Source organism: Lissotriton vulgaris, chromosome 5 (genome assembly GCF_964263255.1).
Source record: "Lissotriton vulgaris chromosome 5, aLisVul1.2, whole genome shotgun sequence".
NCBI classification, from domain to species: Eukaryota; Metazoa; Chordata; class Amphibia; order Caudata; family Salamandridae; genus Lissotriton; species Lissotriton vulgaris.
Window position 1 is genome coordinate 1,135,224,158 of NC_141693.1, and position 24,886 is coordinate 1,135,249,043.

The following is a 24,886-nucleotide window of genomic DNA, read 5'->3' on the forward strand; positions in this document are numbered from 1 at the left end:
TGCTTATTTGTGTTGCTCAAAACACAGTTCCTACCACTGTTTCTAGTGCTAGGATCAGCCTTCTCCATATCCCTTGATTTCGTTCTTTTATCCTTCTGATGGTTTGACATTTTAGCAAACTTTCACACTTTAATCTTTTTTTAACTCATCCTCAGATATGGCCCCAAATTTCTCATCTGAAGGTACTTCTTTTTTTCTTATTAAATTCGGCCTTTATTAGATCTTTAATTTAAGCTTTCATGGCTTCCTCTATGAACCTTGCAATAATCTCATAACTAAGATGATATCCCAATAGATTTGTCCTGCTCATCAGCCATTTCTTTAAAATATTTATACCACAACTAATGTAACTACCTTCCAAACAACCCCTGACCTTCATACATTCTGTCCTCAAACAGCTCTAACTGGTACTGAAAAACATAATATACAGTTATCTTACCTTGGCAACCTGTGTGCTCAATGTGAATGCATTGCTATGAACAAAAACGTTTATGCGCCCTATCTAAAATGGCGCCCAAATATTGTGTGTGGGAGTTGGTAGCAAATACGGCATCACCAATTTACAGCATCTGACTGTCAGGACACTCTAAAACAATGGTGCTCGAGAGAAACTAGCGACTTGCTGAAATCAACAGCGCGTGCCCATTCCTGCGCAGTCATAACCCACAGTTCAAGTAAGGTTATTTAAAATTAGCTTTTTGCAAACTGATTTTCCCATACGAGCTTTCCTAAAAAAACACTCAATAGCTTCTAGCAAATCTAAGATTTGTCGCTCAAAAGAAATGAACCCAGAAAAGTAAAACACATATTTCACTCAAACAATCAAGAAACCTGGACTAAAGAAAAACTATATAAACATACTTAAACCCAGTTTCGATATATTTGGAACATTTCAGCACTAACTCAAGTATTTCATTGCCATGAAAAGAAAGCAAAATGATAAAGATACAATAAAATGCACTTGTCCTGCATGGAGTAGCCAATAAAAGAGGAAGAGAAGAGGCTGTATGGGATTTATATTCACCATAAGAACATACTGAAATAGAATTTTGGCCTTTGATGATGTAGTTTTGTTCTTTAAAGCGCTACAGAACGGGCAGCCTTTGATCTTGTAATGAAACTTACATGGAGCAATTGAAGTGCAGACCTCAGCTGACAGCAGACTTCTTCCCAGAGCCCAAACTGTGCACAGTTTTTTGCATTTCTCATTACCCTCTGGGGGTGGTTGTAGTGGGTCAAATGGGCTGACTATCAAGGCCCTCGCTATCACCCCAGCTGCAGATCTGAACAGCAAATCTTCAGCTGTAGGAGTGGTGAGAAGACGATGGGCTTGAGACTGGGGTAAGAGAGTTGATGACTGAAGCCATATGGAGGCTCAGCTTGTTTGTGGCTCGAGTGTCCAAGAGGACCTTCGGCTAACCCAGACCAGGCATCTGGTTGGATCCTCCAGTGACTCGCCCTCTCCGTTTATGCTGTGCCCAGCTTGTCTGTTTCCATTTGAACGAGAGCAGCAAGGGATCCTCTGTTTGAAAGGAAGGACAACCTGAGCCGGAGTTGGATTGGGATCAAAAATAGGCACAGGCACCCTAAAGAAGAAAAGGGGCAACAATTGCAGATTTCACCTTTTTTGCAAAACACTGCTTCAGTGTTTTAAGTATAATGAAAAGGAGGAGGAGCAAGGGGTTTCTCTAAAAGAGACATTTTTTCAGAACTTTACTGAGATATAAAACAAGCATTTGCAATGCAATAGGTCTCGCATTATTTAAGTTTGAGCTATTAGCATTGTAAATGGCAATTGTTTTTTGCTTTGTGCTATAGTTATTTTTTTACATAAAAAGCTATATATAAAATATGTTTTATTAAAGTTATTTATGCAGTATCTAAATTTTGTTTGCATAAAAGAGTACAATAATATCTTAGTAAAAAAGTCAAATATTTTAATGGTAATTCACCAAATGTTCATTTATGTGTTGGTTTTGAAAATAGCTAAATTAATAGCTTTGTCATTTACAATGCCAATAGTTATAACTTTCGCAAATGTGACACCTATAGCATTTGTAATGCAACATTTGTATTTACGTGACTTAGATGTATTGATATTACAAATAACAATGGCTTTTAATTTTTTTTAATACTTAATAAAAGTGATTGTAATTTATAATGGCAATAGCTTAAACTTTTGTAAATAACTTTTGTGAAGATTATGTTCAGTGTATTTTATTGTAACGAAATCCAAGAACAGAAGTGAAATATTAACATCTTTTTGTGACATTTGTAATAAAGCTTGAAACATTGAGAGAACATATTTGTGCTGTGGTGGTGCTGAGTGATGCTGTGGTGCTGCTGAATGGGGCTGTGGTGGTGCTGAATGGGGCTGTGGTGATGCTGAGTGATGCTGTGGTGGTGCTGAGTGGTGCTATGGTGGTGCTGTGGTGGTGCTGTGGTGGTGCTGAGTGATGCTGTGGTGGTGCTGAGTGGTGCTGTGGTGGTTCTGAGTGGTGCTGTGGTGGTTCTGAGTGATAATGTGGTGGTGCTGAGTGACTGTACTCACTGTCACTCTGCACTCACTGTCACTCTGCACTCACTGTCACTCTGCACGCACTCTGCACTCACTGTCACTCTGCACGCACTCTGCACTCACTGTCACTGCACGCACTCTGCACTCACTGTCACTCTGCACTCACTGTCACTCTGCACGCACTCTGCACTCTGCACGCACTCTGCACTCACTGTTTATGCACGCACTCTGCACTCACTGTCACTCTGCACTCACTGTCACTCTGCACTCACTGTCACTCTGCACTCACTGTCACTCTGCACTCACTGTCACTCTGCACTCACTGTCACTCCGCACTCACTGTCACTCCGCACTCACTGTCACTCTGCACTCACTCTGCACTCACTCTGCACTCACTGTCACTCTGCACTCACTGTCACTCTGCACTCACTGTCACTCCGCACTCACTGTCACTCCGCACTCACTGTCACTCTGCACTCACTCTGCACTCACTGTCACTCTGCACGCACTCTGCACTCACTGTCACTCTGCACGCACTCTGCACTCACTGTCACTCTGCACACACTCTGCACTCACTGTCACTCTGCACGCACTCTGCACTCACTGTCACTCTGCACTCACTGTCACTCTGCACGCACTGTCACTCTGCACGCACTGTCACTCCGCACTCACTGTCACTCTGCACGCACTCTGCACTAACTGTCACTCTGCACGCACTGTCACTCCGCACTCACTGTCACTCTGCACGCACTCTGCACTCACTGTCACTCTGCACGCACTCTGCACTCACTGTCACTCTGCACTCACTGTCACTCTGCACTCACTGTCACTCTGCACTCACTGTCACTCTGCACGCACTGTCACTCTGCACTCACTGTCACTCTGCACTCACTGTCACTCTGCACGCACTCTGCACTCACTGTCACTCTGCACGCACTCTGCACTCACTGTCACTCTGCACGCACTCTGCACTCACTGTCACTCTGCACGCACTCTGCACTCACTGTTTCTGCACGCACTCTGCACTCACTGTCACTCTGCACTCACTGTCACTCTGCACTCACTGTCACTCTGCACTCACTGTCACTCTGCACTCACCCTGCACTCACTGTCACTCTGCACGCACCCTGCACTCACTGTCACTCTGCACGCACTCTGCACTCACTGTTTCTGCACGCACTCTGCACTCACTGTCACTCTGCACTCACTGTCACTCTGCACTCACTGTCACTCTGCACTCACTGTCACTCTGCACTCACTGTCACTGCACTCACTCTGCACTCACTGTCACTCTGCACTCACTCTGCATTCACTGTCACTCTGCACGCACTCTGCACTCACCCTGCACTCACTGTCACTCTGCACGCACTCTGCACTCACTGTCACTCTGCACGCACTCTGCACTCACTGTTTCTGAACGCACTCTGCACTCACTGTCACTCTGCACTCACTGTCACTCTGCACTCACTGTCACTCTGCACTCACTGTCACTCTGCACTCACTGTCACTCTGCACGCACTCTGCACTCTGCACACACTCTGCACTCACTGTTTCTGCACGCACTCTGCACTCACTGTCACTCTGCACTCACTGTCACTCTGCACTCACTGTCACTCTGCACTCACTGTCACTCCGCACTCACTGTCACTCCGCACTCACTGTCACTCTGCACTCACTCTGCACTCACTCTGCACTCACTGTTACTCTGCACGCACTCTGCACTCACTGTCACTCTGCACGCACTCTGCACTCACACATGCAACAGTAATGTAAAGCTCTCAATGGACCTTAATCGGAGCGCGTTTCTGATTTAAAAGGCTGGCATGAAATAAATTAAGCGCATGTAAATTAGAAAGGAAAAAAAAACGAAAAAGCTATTAATATTGGGATAGAGTTTACGACATGCAGAAACCACACAGATTAAAGATGCAATCTGGCTGGGGACAAATGCCCACAGGCAAGACAGCAAACTAGAGAGCGCTAGAGTAAGAGTCTTCAAGGAACAAGAGCGGACGCACCGTAATCTCTTGGTGCTCACAGCTGCTTGGAAACTGTAATCAACGAACACGGGGAAATTCTCCGCATCACTGCCTGTAATTCTCTCCCAGCCTTCCACCAGCCCATCCTCTATGCACGTATGCTCATGTTACGCTTAATAAAATATTGACCTTCTATTCAATAAAAAGTGGTGCTATGTCCTTTATACAGCCACTCCATGTAGGCTCTGCGTCCCCACGCTCCAAGAGAAGCAAGGCACAAAATGTGCACTGCATTCAGAAATAATTTTTTTTTAAACATGCCCTAGCTGCGTAGTTGAGGTTCATTTCCGTCATAATGAAAACAAAAAACCCAACATGAAGATAAATCCTTCAGAAAGAATAACCTTAGCAATTGTGTGCAAATGGTGTGTGATAATTAATAGGAAATGTAATATAATATTAGGAGTGTGCGATATTTGCGTAAATTCTTTTGCAAAAAATACATGGAATTCTTCAATAAGTACACGAAATAACAAAAAAACATCGGTCCAGCATTTGGCAGCTGTTTTGCCATGTACATCCTCGCATTCATTCTTGGATACAAGGACATATTTTGCACTAAGAAAAAGTCGCAAAATCACGCGTGCACGAACAGCATCTGCACACGTTCTCTTTGCAAACCTTGTTTCCTGTGTTTATGCCATGGGATATTGACCCGAACAGAAGCTTCTTTACTTGATCTGGTCACGGTGTAATCACGTAATTGCCATGATTTCATCACAAATGTAAAGCAAATGCCAGAAATTAACTGAGATTACACTGTGTAACAGAAATTTCACCAGGACATACATAAAACCACAGAATTAGCGATAGCATCATAAGCGTGTCCTTTCACTGCAATTGCTTAATCCTCTGCATGTACACGGAAATCATTTGTCAAATATCAGGAAATGTAATCAAATAATGGAACAAAACAATTAAATGGAAAGGATAGCAAGGGTTATGAAAACATGTTCTTTGCTCACATAGATTGATTATGCACTCAGCTGTCTGTTGTACGTGCACCACAATATGCTTACAACGTGTGCAGTCTCCGAAGCTGTACGTCGTTACCGAAAGCACAGTGACAGTCCAGTATGCAAATAAACACAGTGCTAGGTGCTTGTGTGCTGACAAAATGGCCGTCTCTTCATCGCGGGCGCACTCTGGAAGTCAGGCAGCCTTTGTTTGGACGTGGGCGGGGCTCGTCAAAGAAACAGGAAGTAACTGCCGAGGAGGACGTCCGAAACATGCAGGCTTCACGCTGAAGTCCCGGGGCGCTTCAGAGAGACCGGGCGAAAGAGCGAGGGCAGACTGCATGGTAACAGAGGCAACACGGGGCTCCCGAGTGGTGAGGAGACCCCTGCGGCGTGCCAAAAGACGGCCCAGGAACCTGCACACCGAGCCGGTAAGTGAGAGCTTGCAGGCGGGGCGGGGCGGGGGGATTGTCTGTGCGTGTACTCTCGTGTGTGGGCGGCGGCGGCTGGGGGGGCGGGGGCGGCGGCGGCTGGGGGGCGGCGGCGGCGGCGGGCGGGGGGGGGGGCCGCCTGGGGAGGTGTAGTGTGTGTCTGTATGTGTGCGCTAGTGTCTGCCTGCGTGTGCATGTGTTGTGAACAGCCTGCTCTGTGTGTGTGTGTGTAGGTGCGGCGGCGGCGGCGAAGGGGGGGGGAGGGAGGAGGTGTGGCTGTGACTGTGATGTGCGCGGCTGTGATGTGCGCATGCGTGAATGTTGACGCGCGTGCACGCAGCTCAATCCACGCTCGTCACAGTTTTGTGTCCCTCATTCCCCGGTGTCAGGCAGCTATAAGTCTCCGACCCTGGACGCATCCTTCGGATGCGAATTCCAGGGCGAGACCTAAAAATGCAAATGTTGCTAGGTGTAATTATGCACTAGAACTTCACAGAGATAAAAAAAACATGCAAAGGTTGCCAGGACTAATTGTGCACCAATTAGTTTACAATGGTGAACCACACCTGAATATATGTACGGCCGCTTCTGCTCAGGCCCCCTGCCCCTGCTCAATCTGCATTCATTATTGGGTTAGAATGACATCACCACCCCGTTGGTAGAAAGGAGGCAATAGAGGGTCATCTACCTCTGGAAAGGCCGCTTGGGCCCCCACTGGGCCGCTGGTGGCATCTGAAAAACTCAGACACAGACCAAATTAGCAACCACATTGTCCAGAATGGTGGACAACAGCTGTAACTCCGATACGGGCCCTCCGTCCATTGCCCAAGTCCCTGCCTTACCAACCCAACGCTCAGGTTTAGGGCTGCGCGTCTTGGTGATGAAAACAGTGATATGGATAGAGGCCGCTCCAACCATCATACCTTATCTGGTGAAGGAGACCAGGGACTTGGGCTGTTTATCTTCATGCTGCCAATACTTGCATTGGTTCTGTGTGTAAGAAAGGCAACCCATGGAACAAGGATTCCTTTTACCTGGACTGTACTTTACTGGAGCAGAGATAGCAGCAATGAATTCTTCCCTGAACAAGCACAATGGCAAAGCTTGTGCCACCCACACTACAGCCAAAGACCACTGGCGCTGCAGGATCTCGCTGGGGCGTACTCCAGTTTGCACTGGTTTTATTCAATCCATATGGAGCTTTGGCCATCTAATGACCCAGGGATGCAATCCATCTGATTAAATATTATTTTGGAACTGGCTATTGTTGCCCAGTTGAATATATTGGTATCACTTAGTGTTACAATTCAACTGGTAGAATTTGTACCCCTGTACAAAAACCTGTACGAGTGGAGTAGAACTGTCGGTGCCAGCTTCAAAATCTGAAAGTTATTCATTTTTGTTTTACAAAATACCAAGAAGCAGCAGCATACGCCCTAAACCAATTGTCAGTCAAATGGCAAAATCCTTTGAAGACAGAAAAAAAGAGAATGCCTCTGTCTGTCACCCGCTGCACATGCACTGTTTCACTGGCCCTCATTGCTTTCTGAGAAACTCCCCATTCCTCTCTAAGGTACAATAAACGCAACGGGTACTCATTATACTTTTTAAAGACTGTTTTGATTCAATGTCTTTAAACACCTAATTAAAGCTAGAAGATGTAACTGATTTTATTGTCACACTACCCATCTGCTGCTCACTAGCGAAACAGCACGTCTCCCTAAAATACATTCACATGCTTTAGAATTCCCCTTTGTAGTTAGGTGCGTGTACGGTCAGAACATTCTGACAGACCTATCACTGCAGACAGACTGCAACCCAAGTGCATGTTGGATTTAGATATAAACTACTGACATGTTGCCTTATGTCAAGTATTTTTCTTATGATTCCTTGCCCCCCCCCCCTCCCCCCGCTGCACTGTTATGCGGCCAAGAAGCCAAATATATATTTATCTCAACTTGCATTTTTATTTATATATGTATTTGTGTATTCATTTTTCAATCTCACAGTGCCCAGGCCACCTCACAACCGCATTAGAATGCTTGCTTGGGTGAGAGGAGAGAGGTCACAGTGTGACCTCTGCACCAATAGTAGGAGTGCATGGTATTCTATCTGCAGTGGAAGGGAGGTCCTGGAATTTAAGGAAGTCAGCGTCAATACCTTGTGAGGGCATGAGGGAGCTCTGGAAAGGAAAGTCTTGTGAGTGGAGAGATCTTCACCCACAGCGGTAGCATCTTATTATTCAAGGCTTCCTAAATGGCTCTGTTCATCTACATTTTCAGGGCAGCCCTGTGCCAAATCAGGAAGAGTATTAGGTAGGGAAACTCCATTTTATTTTTTGCGCAGATAACTACTCCATTAAGACATGAATTTAATGTCACCTTCATTTCAACTGTTAACGGAAGCATCGCCCAGCTGAGCAACCAGCTTCCATGGAAGGGTCATGTGGTGCCTGGCGGTTTCCTCTAGAAGGGTTCACTACAAAGCAAGGTAGAGGGTGCGGCAACATAGGAGTATTTTGAGGTGAATGCAACACTTCAGGAGGAACCTCAGGTAAGGAGTGCCCTTTCTTCCTAACCAAAAGTGGTTGTAAGGCTGGGATTGTTCCTATCCAAAAGGAGGGAGGTATTGGGAGATTTTAGGTATTGCTGACTGTTGCATGTTTTCACTTACAGTTTTGGCAACTCCAATACAGAGGAGGAAAACACAATCCACTCAATTCAATTCAAGGATTCTTTATTCGATGATTAAAAATCACCATAAAAGCACATACATATATACAACAATTAAAAAATGTCATTAAATCTTTATCAGAATCCTAATTATAATAGTTTCTTATACATGTAATAAAAAAGGGAAGGGGAAATGAGACACTTTAAAAGATATAATAACAGTTTTGTAAATCATTCCTCTCCTCTGGTTACCCTTAGTCGGACCGCCACTTTAATAAAATTCATTATACAACACAATGTTAAAGGGTCAGATGCTTGCTGTAAATAGATTAAGGCCTCTCGAGCATGTTTCAAATTGGCTTGTTTTAAAATGTTTACCAAAAATCTACGCCTGGGCATTGAATAAAAGGGACACAGTAGTACAAAGTGAAGGGAATCCTGCGGAGACCTATTGTCGCAGCCGCAGGTTCCCTTCTGCTCAATTGTAGTTAAAAACCCTGCTGGTGATGCCAATAAATACGGTAATAAATTAAGTCTAAAACGGCACATCAGAAATCTGTCCTGAGAGTTATGCATGAGGTACAAGTATGGCTCCATTCCCTCGGTGCTTTTAACCAGGTTATGAACCCTCACAGTCTTTTTGGACCCTTCAACCTCAGCTCTCTGTGATGCTTTTTGGGCTAAAAAAGCTTTTTTTACTATCGCTTTGTGCTGGGGTACAATTGCTACCGGGACAGTAAAGAGATTCCTGTAGCCAAGAGCCTCTAAGGTACTCTTTACATAATTGAGCCATGGGATTCTCATACATTTGTCTCTTCCTAGGCAATCATTTAAAATTTCCCTGCTCAGAGACGCCTCGGGGTGAGACCACATTTTTAACCAGGCCACTATAGGTCTAAGTTTTACCAGATCTTCTAAATATGGCCTCCCTGATTCCCTGTGAACTATGAAGCCAGCGGTGCTTGGAGGGACTTTCAAGATGGTTCTTAAATATTTATTTTCTTCTCGCTGAATTTTCGCAGTGTTGGCAAAGCCCCATACCTCTGCCCCGTAGGCCACTTTGGAGCAGCATATGGAGCTGTACAGGTTCATCACCTGTTCGGGACACCATCTACCTACTCTCCTGCCATAACTTGCAACAGCACCATTAGTAGCAATCATTTTACAGCAACGCTCCTCAACCAGTGAATTAAATTGTAGAGACCCATCAAAGAGTAGACCTAGATAGGAAAATGTTTTGACCTCTTCTATTTTGTGGCTTCCTATCATGTGCGTGGATTTGGTGCATGGTTTATTACCAGCCAACAACACATATGATTTACCCAGATTGACAAAGAGATCTAAAGAGCCCATAAACTTGACAAATCCATCAATCAAAATCTGTAGGCTCTGGGCCTACGTGCGAGCAGCACCGCGTCATCTGCATAGAGTAAAACGGGGATATGATGCGACCCCACCCTTGGACAATCTGTCCTTAAATTTAACAGGAACTGCTCCAGGGTATTTATGTAGAGTGAAAATAAAAATGGGGCAAGAATGCAGCCTTGCCGTACCCCACTCTTACAGGGAAATGAATCGGTCAACCCCCCTCCCTGTTGAAACGGACTTTTGCAGAGGTGTCACTATGGAGTTCCCTTAAGATATTAATTAGGCCAACCTCAATCCCCATAAGGGACATCATAACCCAGAGTTTCTCCCTATTCACGTGATCGAATGCCGCTGCCAAGTCCATGAACCCCATGTAGATGGCTTCATTGCTGGCCTTGGTGTATTTGGCAGTCAGCATATAGAGGTTCAAACATTGGTCGCTGGTGGACCTCCCTGTCCTGAATCCGTACTGAGTGTCCGAAATGATGTTATTTTCCTCGGTCCACTCAGACAGTCGGTTGAGGATCCCCCTTCCCAGGAGTTTGGCAGACATGTCAATCAAGAAAATCGGGCGATAACACTGGGGATCGTCCCTATTGCCCTTCTTAAAAATAGGGACGATTATGGCCTTTGACCATGAGTAATGGCAGTATTTATAACCCTAGTCATTATGGGGGCCCACAGTTATACACAGCTCAGAAACAAATCAGGGGGGATCCCATCTGGGCCAGGGGCTTTATTTTTCATCAAAGGCTCTATTCCAACAGTAATCTCCTTAATGGAAAAAACTACCTGTGTGCCCTGATGTGAGCTCCCTGCATACTCTTCAATTATTCCTGGCTCGTGGTTATACAGCCCCTTATAGTGGGAAACCCACTGATCTGGTAGAATGTTTGATCCTATCTCGGGACATTGTTTTCCTGGAAATTTGGACGGTTAATGATTCTCCAGAATTCGGACATGTCCCTGTTTTCCCCCGCGTCTCTTAAGTCTGCCCGCGCTTCCCCCTGTAGGGCGAGTTTCCTCCTCTTGGTCTCCCTCTTATATTTGTTCCTGCACATAACAATTTGAAGGATATCCCTTGGTTTGTTTTTGAGGCTGCTTTTAAGCTCCCTTAAGGCTTTTGAGCAATCTCAATCAAACCATTGTGGGTTACAATGGTTAGTTATGGGCGCCCTAGTTTTTAACAGACCATCTATCAGCTCAGCGATCTGGCCAAATGCTTCAAGTAACCGAGGACCTTGTACACTCTATTTTTCAGAGGACAATTCGCTTCTGATGGACCTTGAGGTGCAATCTCTACTTAACAAAAGTGCATTGGTACCACCTGTCTCAACCCTAGAAGGTTTCTCAGAAACATTTTCCTGGTTAAAAAAGAAGGGCAAAGGTTATTGAATTGTAATAAATTTGAAGTTCGACAAGTAGCTCATATATCATTAATTTAAAATGAAAGAAATACACCTTCTAAATGACTTGAAGATAAGATTGGATGTGAAAGTTGCATGTTTTACCATCCAGATTTTGGCACCACACAGGAGATTTCTCCAGTTCATGTGGCAACAAGTGCACAAGTTCTCAACTCAGCAGATTCTCCCCTCCATGGTGCTTTATCAAGGTGCTGCAGCCAGTCCTGGAAATTCTTTGCTCTGGTTGGGGAGGCAATTGTGTTGCTTGTTCTACCACAATTGAGGGCAATGAATTTGTCCATCTGGGAACTAAGTGGAGACATACAGAATTCTCCAATTGCAAAACGAAAAATGTCGTTTACGGAATACTTTGCCCGTGCCCACTAATCTACATAGGCAAGACTAGCCAACAAGTCAACCACAGGATTAGCCAGCATCGATCACGCATAAAGAAAAAAATAATGACTGCTCCGCTGGTTGAGCATTTCTGTGATAAAGGCCATAATGAACATGAATTTAAATGGTCGGTGTTATTCACTGTGAATTCATTGACAAAATGCCACGATATTGAGTGTGCCTTACTGCAGAAAGAGGCTTATCTCATTTTGAAATACCATAGCACTCAAACAGGCCTTAATAGCTTGTCCGAGATAGCCCATATATAACTGGCATAGACACAGAGCATAGCGGACTGGCATCTGTCAGACATCCCTGGACTTAATCTCTAGCCTTACGTCCTCTTTTTAATAATGGGTGCAGCGTCACCTACGGACTCCCCACATGCTCTGTTACTAAAGTTTATTTTTTTAAGGGTGCATGCAATACACAATCACAATAATGACCCTCAATGTGCTCGCCGTACTTATGGAATAAATGCTATTTAAATCAGCATTTATCAAATTTAAATGAAATGGCCCGTTTTAACATTAGTGTTCAGATACGAGTTGCCAATAAAGTTTTGAAGTTTTTTTTGTTCCAACCCAGCGCGTAACCAAAATAGTTAAAAAATAGATTTTTTGCCTCCATTCATTGGCAATGACACCACGTAACAGGCGCGCCCTGATTTTACATGCGCTTCCCATACTAAACATAATTTTCTCGTAGCGCAAGTATGAGGACACTACAAGTCCCATCATTCCCTTTTTGGAGGTGGGCTTTAAATACAGGAAGTGCTTGCGCGGCCATCTCTTGAGAGAAAACTTTGATCACACCAGCGGCGTGCTATTTTTTTCGAGCAGGTAAATGCCAGGACATGTTTCCTGTCTATTTCACGCTTATAATCTGTTTGAATGGTCATACTTTTGGCTACAAGCGCTTACACTCGCATTTTCGTTTTTTCGCTAACACAGGATGGCAAATTGAGAGCACATTTCCAAAAATTAAAAAGCGAATAGAAATACATCATTAAGGTAGGCAAAATTATTCCTGCCTTTCTTGGTATTTTAATAATGCATGCACTATGCGAACATTGCAATTAACAGCCCCACCACTAAAACATTTGTCACTATTGTTTTAGGAGCCTACCTTCATGGTGGTGGATTACATATAAGAATGCCGGTTGGCGGCAGTCGACAATAGCAAGGTATGCTTTATGTAGCACTGGGTGACGCCTTAGTAATGAAACCACGAGCTGGTTAGATTCACCAATGCAAAACAATTTCTTAAAATTTCTTGTAGGTTGTCCTGCCTGGCCACATTTAGAAATATTTGGTTTGAAATCCTTTACGCCTTAATGCCCTGCTCTACTTATAACCAAGTTTGGTATGTAGCAATTTTCTTTCTCAGCCCATTGCCTTAAAAGAAGTTCGGTTTTGAGAGTGATGAGTAAAATATTTTCTTTGCATCTTACAGATACAAAGAATAAAACAGCCCTGATGAGAGATCAGCGACACTGTGCCCGATCTCTAAACGCGTCGGCACTTTCATAGGGTGGAATAAAATGTCATCTCTACGATACTAGGACCGGCTGGTCCAGTATTGATTTGTTTAAGAGACATTCATTTGCTTATAATTCCCCCTTGATTGGTTTTTCCTATTTTTCTCATTTTTTGATTGTCATGTTTGTTCTAATGTTGTTTGTGATATATTCTTAGTTTTTTGTAATGCTTGATGCAAGAAATTTTCTTTTTGTACTGTGTAAAGAATCTGTTTTTCATGTATGTACAAAGTATATATAGGTGTGTAAATATTTAATGTATTGTTGTTTTCTGTCATATAGCTTGTCATAACTTGTAAAAGATAAAAAACATTGACACTAAGTAGGATGTTGAGGGGGATCACAATAAATTGATCTTTTCCCTCCTAATAAGCTTGTAGAGATTTTGTGGTTCGGGAAATTTGTGTTATATATACTGGTTGGGGAGGGAGCATGGGGGGGCAGACTAATAGCGTATTTGGATGACATCCTACAAATGATTCAGGATGCTGCGTGACTATGCAAAGACATCTCCACGAGGAAGACATTGCTCTAGGACATGGGATTTTTACCCATTAAACAGAAGTCTATGCGGAAACCTGTGCAAACTATAGTTTTCCTGGGATTTATCATAGAATCAGAACTACAGATGCTGAAACTTCCCCAGAAGAAAATAGCATTAATCCTAGAAGATCTGAGAAGGACGGTGCAAGTGAATGGTATCTCTCAAAGACAACTAGTCAGAATAGTGAGTCTTTAGGCTTCATCCATATAGGCGCTTTTTCTAGGGCCCCTCCATTATCACACACAACATAGACTGAAGGTCGCTCATTTAAGGAAAGGACTGACCTATGCATAAGAAGTACAGCTCAAAATGGAATTCAGGATGGAACTTCAGTGGTGGCTCGACCATATGGAAGCCTGCAACGGCAGAGCCCTCTTTGAGTTTGTACTGGACCTCGTGATCAAGTCAGATGCAAGACACACGGTTGGGGTGCCCAATGTGGAGATATCACCATGGGCGACCAGTGATCGGAGCAGGAGAAACAATTGCACATAAACTGCTTGTAACTACTATCAGGATCATTTGCAGGGAAACATCTGACGAACAGGGTCTCGTGTTACATATTGCTATAAAATGAACAACATATCAGCAGTCCGATACATAAACTTACTTGGAGCCCTGAGATTGTGAGCTCTTGCAGAGCTGGCCAAGGATTTCTGGCACTTCTGTCTGGACAAAATATTTTCAGTCATGGCTGAGTACCTGCTGGGGAAACTCAATTTGGTAGCTGATTGAAATTCTGAGTACTTCATCATTTGGAAACTGAAATCATTGTGTTTAAGAGGATTATGCACAAATGTTGTCTGTGCCAGATACATCTGTTTGCATCTTGACTCAGCGATCAACACAGATGATTAATCAATTAGAGCCCAGACCCACTGGTAGTGGCTCCAGTCCAGAGCAGGGGATATATAGGTTTCCGCCTTTTCAATGATCTCAAAACTCATTGCACAGGTCAGGAGACAGAAAGTAACATTGGTGTTGGTGACACCTGTATGAAGTCGCAAGCCTGGTTTCCAGTTCTTCTGGAACTTTCTTTGGATTTTCTATCCCTGCTTTCCCAGAGTTGGGGCATTCTGAAGGATGTTCATGGCAGGTCACCTCAACTGGTACATGACAAGACTCGCTTTCTGATGGAGGTAAAAACTACAGGCGGAACTGGGAGATCCTAGGCCTTACAGTGCGAGCTTCAGACCTCATTAGGATGGGATGACCAAACAATATTACTCAGCTTGGCATAGATGGCCCGTTTATGAATGGGATGGAATCTGGATCCCGTGTGGGCAGATGTAGAGTGGAATGAATCCGAACTGGCGGATAAAGTAAGAGCTATCTTACTATTAATAGCTGTGGATTAGCAATTTCCACTAGCCACATGCCATGAAATGGTGTCCTGATGGGCGAACACACCCTGGTCTGTGAAATACTTAAAGGAGTGAGATTGTCAGTATCACCAGAACCAATGGACTCACAGTTATGGGATGTGAATGTAGTCTTTCACCTTTTGGAATCCTGGCAAGTAAACCAGTTATGTGGAGAAAAGAGTTGTCAGGTAAGTTGCAATGCTTTGATGCCTCATTACCTGTAAGAGGGTATCTGATGTGAAGTCTCTGAATGTATCATATATAATGTTTACCCCTGATGGGGTCACTTTCACAGTGGCTAAGAACACCAGATCTCAGTACCCAAATGGTTTGTGTAGTAGTTTATGGGGCTCACAAGATGCCTCTTTGGCAGCTGAAAGGCGTGCATGCATAATTGAAGAAAGCTGATAACATAAGGTGCCCCTCCATCCGTGAGCATGCTCTTGAATGCCTGGATAAAGGTACCAGATAAGGCTGCCAAGGATAGATCCAGCAAAACACACAATGTCACAGAACAAAAAGGAAGTTTATGAGGAAAAAAGTGAAGTGCGCCCTTTAAAGCGTGCGTGGTACTTACCAAGCACCGCTCAAGTCTGAGACCGGGCACAGATGGCCTCCGTAGATGCCCCACATTTATAGCTCCGTGTAATCAACATGGCTGTAGGCACAGGTGGCTCCTCTGCTAAGGTGGAGGAGCATCGCCCCACTGTCAGGAGCATCAAAGAAAGGGAAAAATAAAATGAGAATAACAGAATGTTATTATCATTTAATTTTTCCTCCTGCAGCAGCAGTGCATGAGAGGGCGGGGCAGAGCTGCAGGGGAGGAGTGGACAAACACTCCTGTGCACAATGACTGTTTGGTCGGCTCTCTCGGGCAGCCCAAAACAGTCATGAACACTCCCCTGTTCTCCATGCAGGCAACAATGCAGCCTACATGGACAACATTCTCACTCCTACAGCCCTGGCTGAGTACCATGTCAAAGCACTCAGACCAATCACAACGCTCCATTGGAGTGTTGTGATTGGCTTAGGGGTGGGAGCCTGGACTGCCTGCTTCCTGTTCCGACCTGGATTCGGACACACACGAGCAGGGAGAAGGTGTGGCAGTGGCGGAAGCAGCAAGGCAAGATTTATTTATTTATTTATTTTAAAAGCAGCCCGTACCTCCCCCACCCTCCCATGCCTGCCTCTTCACCCGTGAGCCGTGCCGGCCACCCCTGGCTGCAGGGGTTGCAACTGAAGCTGCTTTTCAACTGCCTCACAGAACTCTGGAATATGGAGTTCTTATACCAGGTGAGTGTAAAGACACACATGCATTCCCCTTTCATTCTCCCGTAACCCGGTTATACCACACGGGTTGTTGTTAAGCCGCTGCTGATGTATTATGCCTACCCCTGGACAATATTGGTCACATTCAAAGTAATGCATAAGTAGTCAGGCTATTTCTCTTTTTCTCTTTTTTCTCTTTTTCTGTTGTTATTGGATGTGTGTGTTATTTGTTATCAGGTTTTATAAGGCGCACAGCTACTCAAAGGGTGTCCCGGGGCGAGCCCACGTAAAAAAACAGGAAAGGAGAACGTAAACACTGAGAAAATCTGTTGAAAAGGAAAGTTTTAAGTTTTTTCCTAAACTGAATGGGATTCTGCAAGCTACGTAAATGAAACTGACATGAGTCCCAGGCCAGCACGGCCAGATAGGCCAAAGAACGGCCACCTTTCCTTTTCAGGCAATATCTGGGCAGGGAGGCCTTTAACAGATTAGAAGAGCACAGATTTCTTCAGGGAATGTAGAACTGAAAACGCATCCTGTGATAGACAGGGACATACTTGTATAGGGTAGCTTGGGTCATTACCAGGACCTTGAACTTAACCCTTGTTCTCACAGGCAGCCAATGAAGATTATGCAAATGTTACCTGACACTCATACGTTTAGGGAGACCGAGAAGCAGTCTGGCAGCGGCATTCTGAACCACCTGGAGTCTATCCAGGAGGAAGTCAGAAAGGCCCACATGCATTAGCATGTCGATAACGGAGGTGACCAGCGCACGGGTAACCAATTCCTTAGCTGCTAAAGGGAGAAGAGGCAGAAACCTTTTGAGTAGCTTCAAAATGCCAAAGTAAGTACCTGTCAGCTTACTGATTTGGCTGCTGAAGCTAAGCCTTTCATCAAACCAGATCCCAAGATTCTTGACTGGGAGGCCCGGTGGTGAGGGTTTAGGGTACTCCTCCAGTCAAAATGAGTCATGTTTGACATGTTTTTTTTTTTTTTTACTTGAAGTGGGAATGGTGTCTTCCGGCTATGTTTTTCTTTCTCCAAAACAATAGAGGAAGTGTAGAGGTAATGATAGAATCACCCTCCTAACTAATCTATCTAAACAAAAGGATTCTATAAATGTGTGATGGTGACTAATTTTTTATTTTTCTAAATATAGGTGTGGTACTAGGCTCTCTCTCAGGTTTGACAAGACGAGGGCGCTATGTGCTTTCAAAATACCCCTCACACACTAAGAATCCCTTAGTGTCATGCTTCATCATGGGGGTCTTCCCGTCCCTCTGCGGGGCGGGGCTTGCTACAACCTACGGGCTACGCGGGAGCACTAATTTCTGTGACAGAAGGCTATGTGTTGGTGCAGTGTAAGTGATATCAGTGAGGTATAGGGACCTAAATATGTGAGTGCAAGTTTTTAAAAAGAAATTAAAAATTCCCTGGCTAGTAGAAAAATATATTTTATTCACTTCTCTGGCTAGGAACATTAAAAAAGGGGGGGGGGGGGTTGGTAGAGCTATTTGCTGGCTACCTGGTCGACGTGTTTCATAAGCAGTCCCCTACTGCTTATTCATCAGGACCTCTTAATGGTCCCTACTAAATAGTACTCAGTTCTAAAGTAGTAAGCCTAAAGTCCTACAAACAGGTAGCAAAAATAGGCTACCCGTTTGAGCTTCAGGGCATGAGTTGGCCCTAGGTGAAGCGTAGAAATATTGTCAAAAATATTGACCTATTGCGGTCTCTGTAAAGGAAAATAGGGAAAAAAAGAGACAAAAAACAAATGTATATATTTATAAAGTTGTTTGCGCACAATTGTCAACGTCCGTTTTTAGTCGAGGGCCACAAAATTCATGGGTGAAGCGCGCCCCCTAGGCTCCATAGGCAGAGAGAGAAGTTAGATGCAAAAATTTGCTGTTATTCGTTTGCCCACTGTAGCTAAACGCATCTCATATAGCCCCACAGATGTGAGGACAAATTAATCTCAACAAACACACACACACACGTGACTCAACACATTTAAGACTGCACCCTGATCTTAACCACAAATTACCAGACCTGAGTTTACTTGATCGCAATGAACGGGTTTCCTGATGTCCACACTCTTTACCATCAGGGTAGAGTCTTAAATGTATTAAGTGGTAGGGTGTTAAAATATCGATTACAAAAATATAGCTGACATAAATATAGTTGTAAAAATATCGTTTACAAAAATATCGACACCCTATACTTAAACAGGAAAGTACATAAATATTGACTCCAAAATATTGTTGTAATTAATATAGATGTAAAAAATATCGACTTTTTAAAATAATTAAAATTACATTAAATAATAAATAAATATAAGTACTATTAACAAAATACATTACATTACTTTTATTTTTTAACTATTTAAAACAAATTTACTACACTTTTTAATTATAAAGTTAATAAATGTGGACATATAAATTGATTTTACACATTACTTTATATAACAACAATAATACATACATATAATTAAAATATACAATATATTACTAATTAAAACATTTGATAGCGTAGGAGTAAAAATTACTATTCCCACTCCAGAGGGTGCAACAGTAGGGAAAGCGTTGGATAGCGTAGGGGTAAAAATTACTATTCCCACTCCAGGGGGTTCAACAGTAGGGAAAGCGTTGGGGTAAAAATTACTATTCCCACTCCAGAGGGTGCAACAGTAAGGAAAGCGTTGGATAGCGTAGGGGTAAAAATTACTATTCCCACTCCAGGGGGTGCAACAGTAGGGAAAGCGTTGGATAGCGTGGGGGTAAAAATTACTATTCCCACTCCAGAGGGTGCAACAGTAGGGAAAGCGTTGGATAGCGTAGGGGTAAAAATTACTATTCCCACTCCAGGGGGTGCAACAGTAGGGAAAGCGTTGGATAGCGTAGGGGTAAAAATTACTATTCCCACTCCAGGGGGTGCAACAGTAGGGAAAGCGTTGGATAGCGTAGGGGTAAAAATTACTAAATGTATTTAATAATTTAAAAAATAACAATAATTATTATTTTTTTTGTAATCATTAATTAAATAATTAATCAATTAAATTGTAATTAATTTACTACATTTTCACTAAAAATTTCCTGTACACACACCTAAAATTAATTAAAAAAGTAACATAATTAATTACATAATTATTAATCAATTAACTAATTGAAATTAATGAACTATTATTTATTACACTATTTATATTCATTTAAAACATTAATTAATTTATTATTTCATTATATTTAAATTACTTCCCACCCTACTCCCCTATAAACCCACAACCCGCTACGGAACTATTAATACTAAAGTCAACTTAAAATACATTATTAACTAATAATATACTACTAAAAATACTACTTTGACTACAAATATTCATTAAAAACACTACATTACTTATAATTATTTAAAAAACGATATTATTGTAAACTATGTTTTTGTAAACAATATTTATTACAACTGTATTAATGTTAACGATATTACTTGCCTGTCTGTCGATATTCTGGTCAGACTATATTTTTGTCATCGATATTTCTTCCTGTAGATATTTTTGCAGCGATATTTAGGTAAGTCGATATTTTTGCGACGATATTCCCGTTCTGTACCGTATTGAGTCACGTGTGTGTGTGTGTTTGCTCTTAAAAAAAAATTTCACTACCATTCCCAAAGGGGAAAAGGCCCCCTGGGTACCCGTTCCCAAGTGCAACTGGCTTACCACCTACTTGAAGTAGGTGGTAAACTGCGATTGTTTTGTGACCACATTCCGGTTGCAAAACAATCGTCCAGAGTACTGCGACTCTCCATTAGGAAGAGACGCCCTTGGCATGCCCCTTCCTAATAGCGACTCGTAAGCCCTATTTTGCCAGTCGGTAATAGGTTACCCACTCACAAATGGGGCTTTATACATTTAAAAATGTACAAAGTCGCAAACGGACAGAGAGGAGAGTCGAGGAGAGTCAAGTCGAGTCTCTCACTGAGAGCATGGCCCAATGACCCTGCACCAGGCCTGGAACACCAAGAACCAACTTATTTAATGGATATGAAACATGTAGGGTGCCCAAATGGATAACTTACTTTTTGATAAATTCGAGATTTATAATTTAAGCCATGTTGATCTAGGCATGTGACGATCCAATGAAGTCTTTTTAAAAAGAGATAGAAAATCTAGAAGATTCTGAGTTCACGAATGGGTGCAATAAGACAGCTAATTAGCCAAACTATACTGCAGAATGCCTTCCAACTCTTCATCAATGGTATTGCGATTGTATGACAAAATATTGACTATAAAAATATCGTGAAACAGTAATATACTGGCAAAAATATTGTCAACAAAAATATAGAGTTTAAATACTTTGTATGTCAACTACAATAATTCATTTTTTAAAACGTTGTGGACCAGAATATCCTCAAAAAGATAGGTACAATGAAATATATATTTAGCTCCGTTCTCCTGTGTATTAACCGCTGCCTGCCATGAGAGTCGCGTCGTTGATCAGACCCCACTGGAGCAGATCCGTAAAATGCAATGTACGTTACCCTTTTCGCTGCCAAAAGATAACCACGACGCCATGTGTAGCTGGCTCAAAATCAATTTATTTCGGCCTAACTCGAAGGCGTTTTGGCTGTCCTTGCAGCCTTACTCACCGATATTTACAAAGCCAGAAGCAGCCATTTTTAAAGTCATCAAGTTACGTGTCACGTGTTGAACTACAAAATCATAAAAAGTGTAGAGAGACTTGTAGTTTTTTACATGCATTATCCAGTTCATAAATTATATAAAAAACGATTTTATATCAAACTTCGGAATATTTTGCATGAATCAATGTCGGGAAACAAACAGAATAAATGTTATTTTATCAACATTCTCATTTTATCTATCGCACACATTTACGCTATAATCATTAATTTTTTAAGGGCGTGTATGTGCGCGTTTTTTTGTTGGACACATCTTTCGCACCATTGGGTAAGACAATTGTGAATTCTGTGTAACTCCTTGAATTTATCCAAGTTTCACCCATGTACTGCCCAGGTGGGCAATTACCTATATAACATCATGTTGAGCACAAAGTTGTGCAATTATTAAGCCCATGTGGGCGTACTCTCAAGGTACACCACTAAATTTTAAATTAATAGCCCAATTTAAAAATAAATACATTTCAGATTGAAAATTACAAACTATGCTATAAAAATACAGATATTATCATAATACAATTGCCTTCTAATAATATAACTAATATATAATAAATTACTTACAAAACTATATTTTATACAACTGTACTAAAGAAAACAATGTTATGCACAACAATATTTTTAAAATGACATTATACTCTCACAAAAAACGATATTCTTACCTTCTAAATTCTGCCCAATGATATTTTTTAGTTGATGATATTTTTTACATGATATTCTTGTATCATTATATTTTTCTTCAATATTTTGGTGGAATACCGGTATCCCACTCAATGGGGGATATTCACAAGACAGTGTGCTAAACATCACCAAAAAATGCGAAGGCAACTTTAATGATTGATTGATTTGATTTGATTTATCTATTTCTAAAGCGCACGAATGCCCGGAGGCGTCTTGGCGCTATGACATGTCCGTAGTCCTGAACTGGTCTTAGGTTTATGCAGTGAACAACCATGTTTTAATTTGCTTTCTGAACAAGTCCAAAGATGGGCTGTTTTTTATATCTAATGGTAGTTGATTCCATGTCCTTGCTGCGTGGACGAAGAAACTTCTTCCCCCCCAGTTCGCTCGTTTGAACTTGGGTATTGCTATCAGTTTTTGTTGGCCAGATCTAAGTAGTCTGGATGGTTCGTATTTCCTCAACTGCGTCTTTATGAAAAGAGGTCCTTTGCCCTGCAGGGCCTTATAGGTCAAACATAGTGATTTAAATTTGACTCTTTTGGCGACTGGAAGCCAATGAAGTGATGCTAATTTATGGCTGACGGACTGAAACTTTGGTATGTCCAGGATCAGTCTTGCTGCAGCATTTTGAAGGCGCTGCATCTTATCTATGATTTTTATTCTGGCTCCTGCATACAGTGCATTTCCGTAGTCCAGGCGGGATAATGCTAGAGCTGTGACTACCGTTTTATGTGCATCTTGGGGCAAATATGGTAGTATTTTTTTTATCATTTTTAGTATTAGCCAAAAAGAAGATGCCAGTTTGTTTACTTGGGCTTCGTATGCTAGCTTGGTGTCTATCATGAATCCCAAATCTTTCACCTTCTCCGAGGGGTCTGGGCATGTTCCCAGCTTGTCAGGCCACCAGTCTGGGGACCAGATGTCTGCATTACCTCCCAAAAACATCACCTCACTCTTTTCTCCATTGAGTTTAAGGCAATTTTGTTGCATCCAATGACTAACTTTTAACATGCAGTGTTGGAATTTGTCGGCTGTTACCTTTGTGTCTTTATCTATGGATATGACGATTTGGGTATCGTCTGCATACGAGATTGGCGTGAAGCCATTTTCCCTTATTACTTCTGCCAGGGGGGCCACGTACAAGTTAACAAGCGTTGGGCTTAATGATGAGCCCTGCGGGACACCACATGGTACCTCAAATGAGTCTGATTTTGAGTTTCCTAGTTCCACTGTAAACTTTCTATCCTTCAGGTATGATGTGATGAGATTGCATGTAGATTCGCTTGCTCTAGCTTCTCTAATGCGGTTTATTAGAATCTCGTGGCTTACCGTGTCGAAGGCCGCCGAGAGATCCAACAATACCAAGGCGGCCTTCTCCCCATTGTCCAGTACTTTCCTAAGTTCTTCAACTGCCGTGAGGAGAGCTGTCTCTGTGCCGTGCCCTTCACGGAATCCGAATTGGGAATGGTCAAGCCAATTATTGTCCAATAGATAGCGTGATAGCTGTTTATTTAGTAGTTTCTCTAATACTTTTGCGGCAAAAGGGATCCTAGCTATGGGTCTATAGTTGCTAGGGACCTCACAATCCAAGTTGGGTTTCTTCAGGAGTGGTCTGATCGATATAGTTTTCCAATCGTTTGGAAATGTGTTAGTGTCTAAAATTATAGCAAACAGTTTTTGTAGTACCAGTCCTATTTGCTCTGAACAGCCTTGCATCACCTTAGGTGGACAAGGGTCTAAGGGGCTGCCCGAGTTAGTTACCATTATTTCTTTGCTAATTTGTTCCACTGTTGGTAGGGCCCAATGAAAAGATGGTGGGCAGATGGATGGATTGGTTGGTTTTACAGCAATAATGGGGTCTTGAGTAGTTTTTTCTGCTTGATTATTTTTAAACAGCTCATAGACTGATGACACTTTACTTACAAAGAAGTGGCCTAGTGTGTTGCAGAAGTCGGATGATATATCCTCAGGGTTATTATTTTCAATTTTAGCAAGTTTTTTGACTACTGCAAATATGTCTTTGCTTGAGTTTTTTGATGCATTTGTTTTCTGTACAAAGAATTTGCTTTTTTCTGCCCTAGTCATATTTTTGTAAGTAGCCAGTTCATTTTTATAGTCTTTTCTTAGTTTGGGGTCATAATGCGTTCTCCACTTTTTCTCTGCTCTTCTGCAGGTCTGTTTTTGTGTCTTCACGGCGTCTGAGTACCAGGGTTACAAAGGGGATTTTCTTTTAAATGTCACTCTTTTTTGAGGTACTGAAGTCTGGATTGCTGTTTAAAGCCAGTCATTAAATTGCGTACAGGCTGTGTTACAGTCGCTATCCAGAATTGGGTATGAAGACTTCAATGTCTCTACCAGCATGTGGGAGTTGACTTTAGACCAGTCAGGGTAGGTGGCTCTTTTTTGACTTTCGTTTGGTTTTCTCAGCTCCTCAGTAATTTCTAGTTGGAAAGAGATCAGTTTATGATCTGTCCAGGCGATTGGGTGGACTTCCACCTTCATTAATTTTTGACATGAAGTAAAAATACCATCTAGTGTATGTCCAGCTACATGCGTATCTAGATGGACTTTTTGATCTAGGTCAAAATTGTCCATTGCATCTTTAAAGGCATTTACCTTGGGGTCTGAGGCTTTCTCAAGATGTAGGTTGAAATCTCCCAGAATTGTATAGTCTGAGTTCGTTACACTAGATTCTAGGAATGGGCTTAATGATTCAATGAGCGGTCTTTTGGCATTTGGAGGTCTATAAATTAGTAGTCCATTAAAAGTGTAGTTGTTAGTGATCTGGATTTGGAATGTCATAGTCTCACAGTCAGGATGACTTCCTTTTTCAGAGCTCTTGACTCTGAAATTTTCTTTAGCTATAATCGCTAATCCTCCTCCCCGTTTAATTTTTCTGTCTGCTCTGAAAAACGAGTATCTTTCAGGTATTGCCAAAGATATGTCGGCGTCTGATGCCTCGTCTGCCCAGGTTTCAGTTATAAATAGTACATCAATTTCTCGATTTTCAATCATG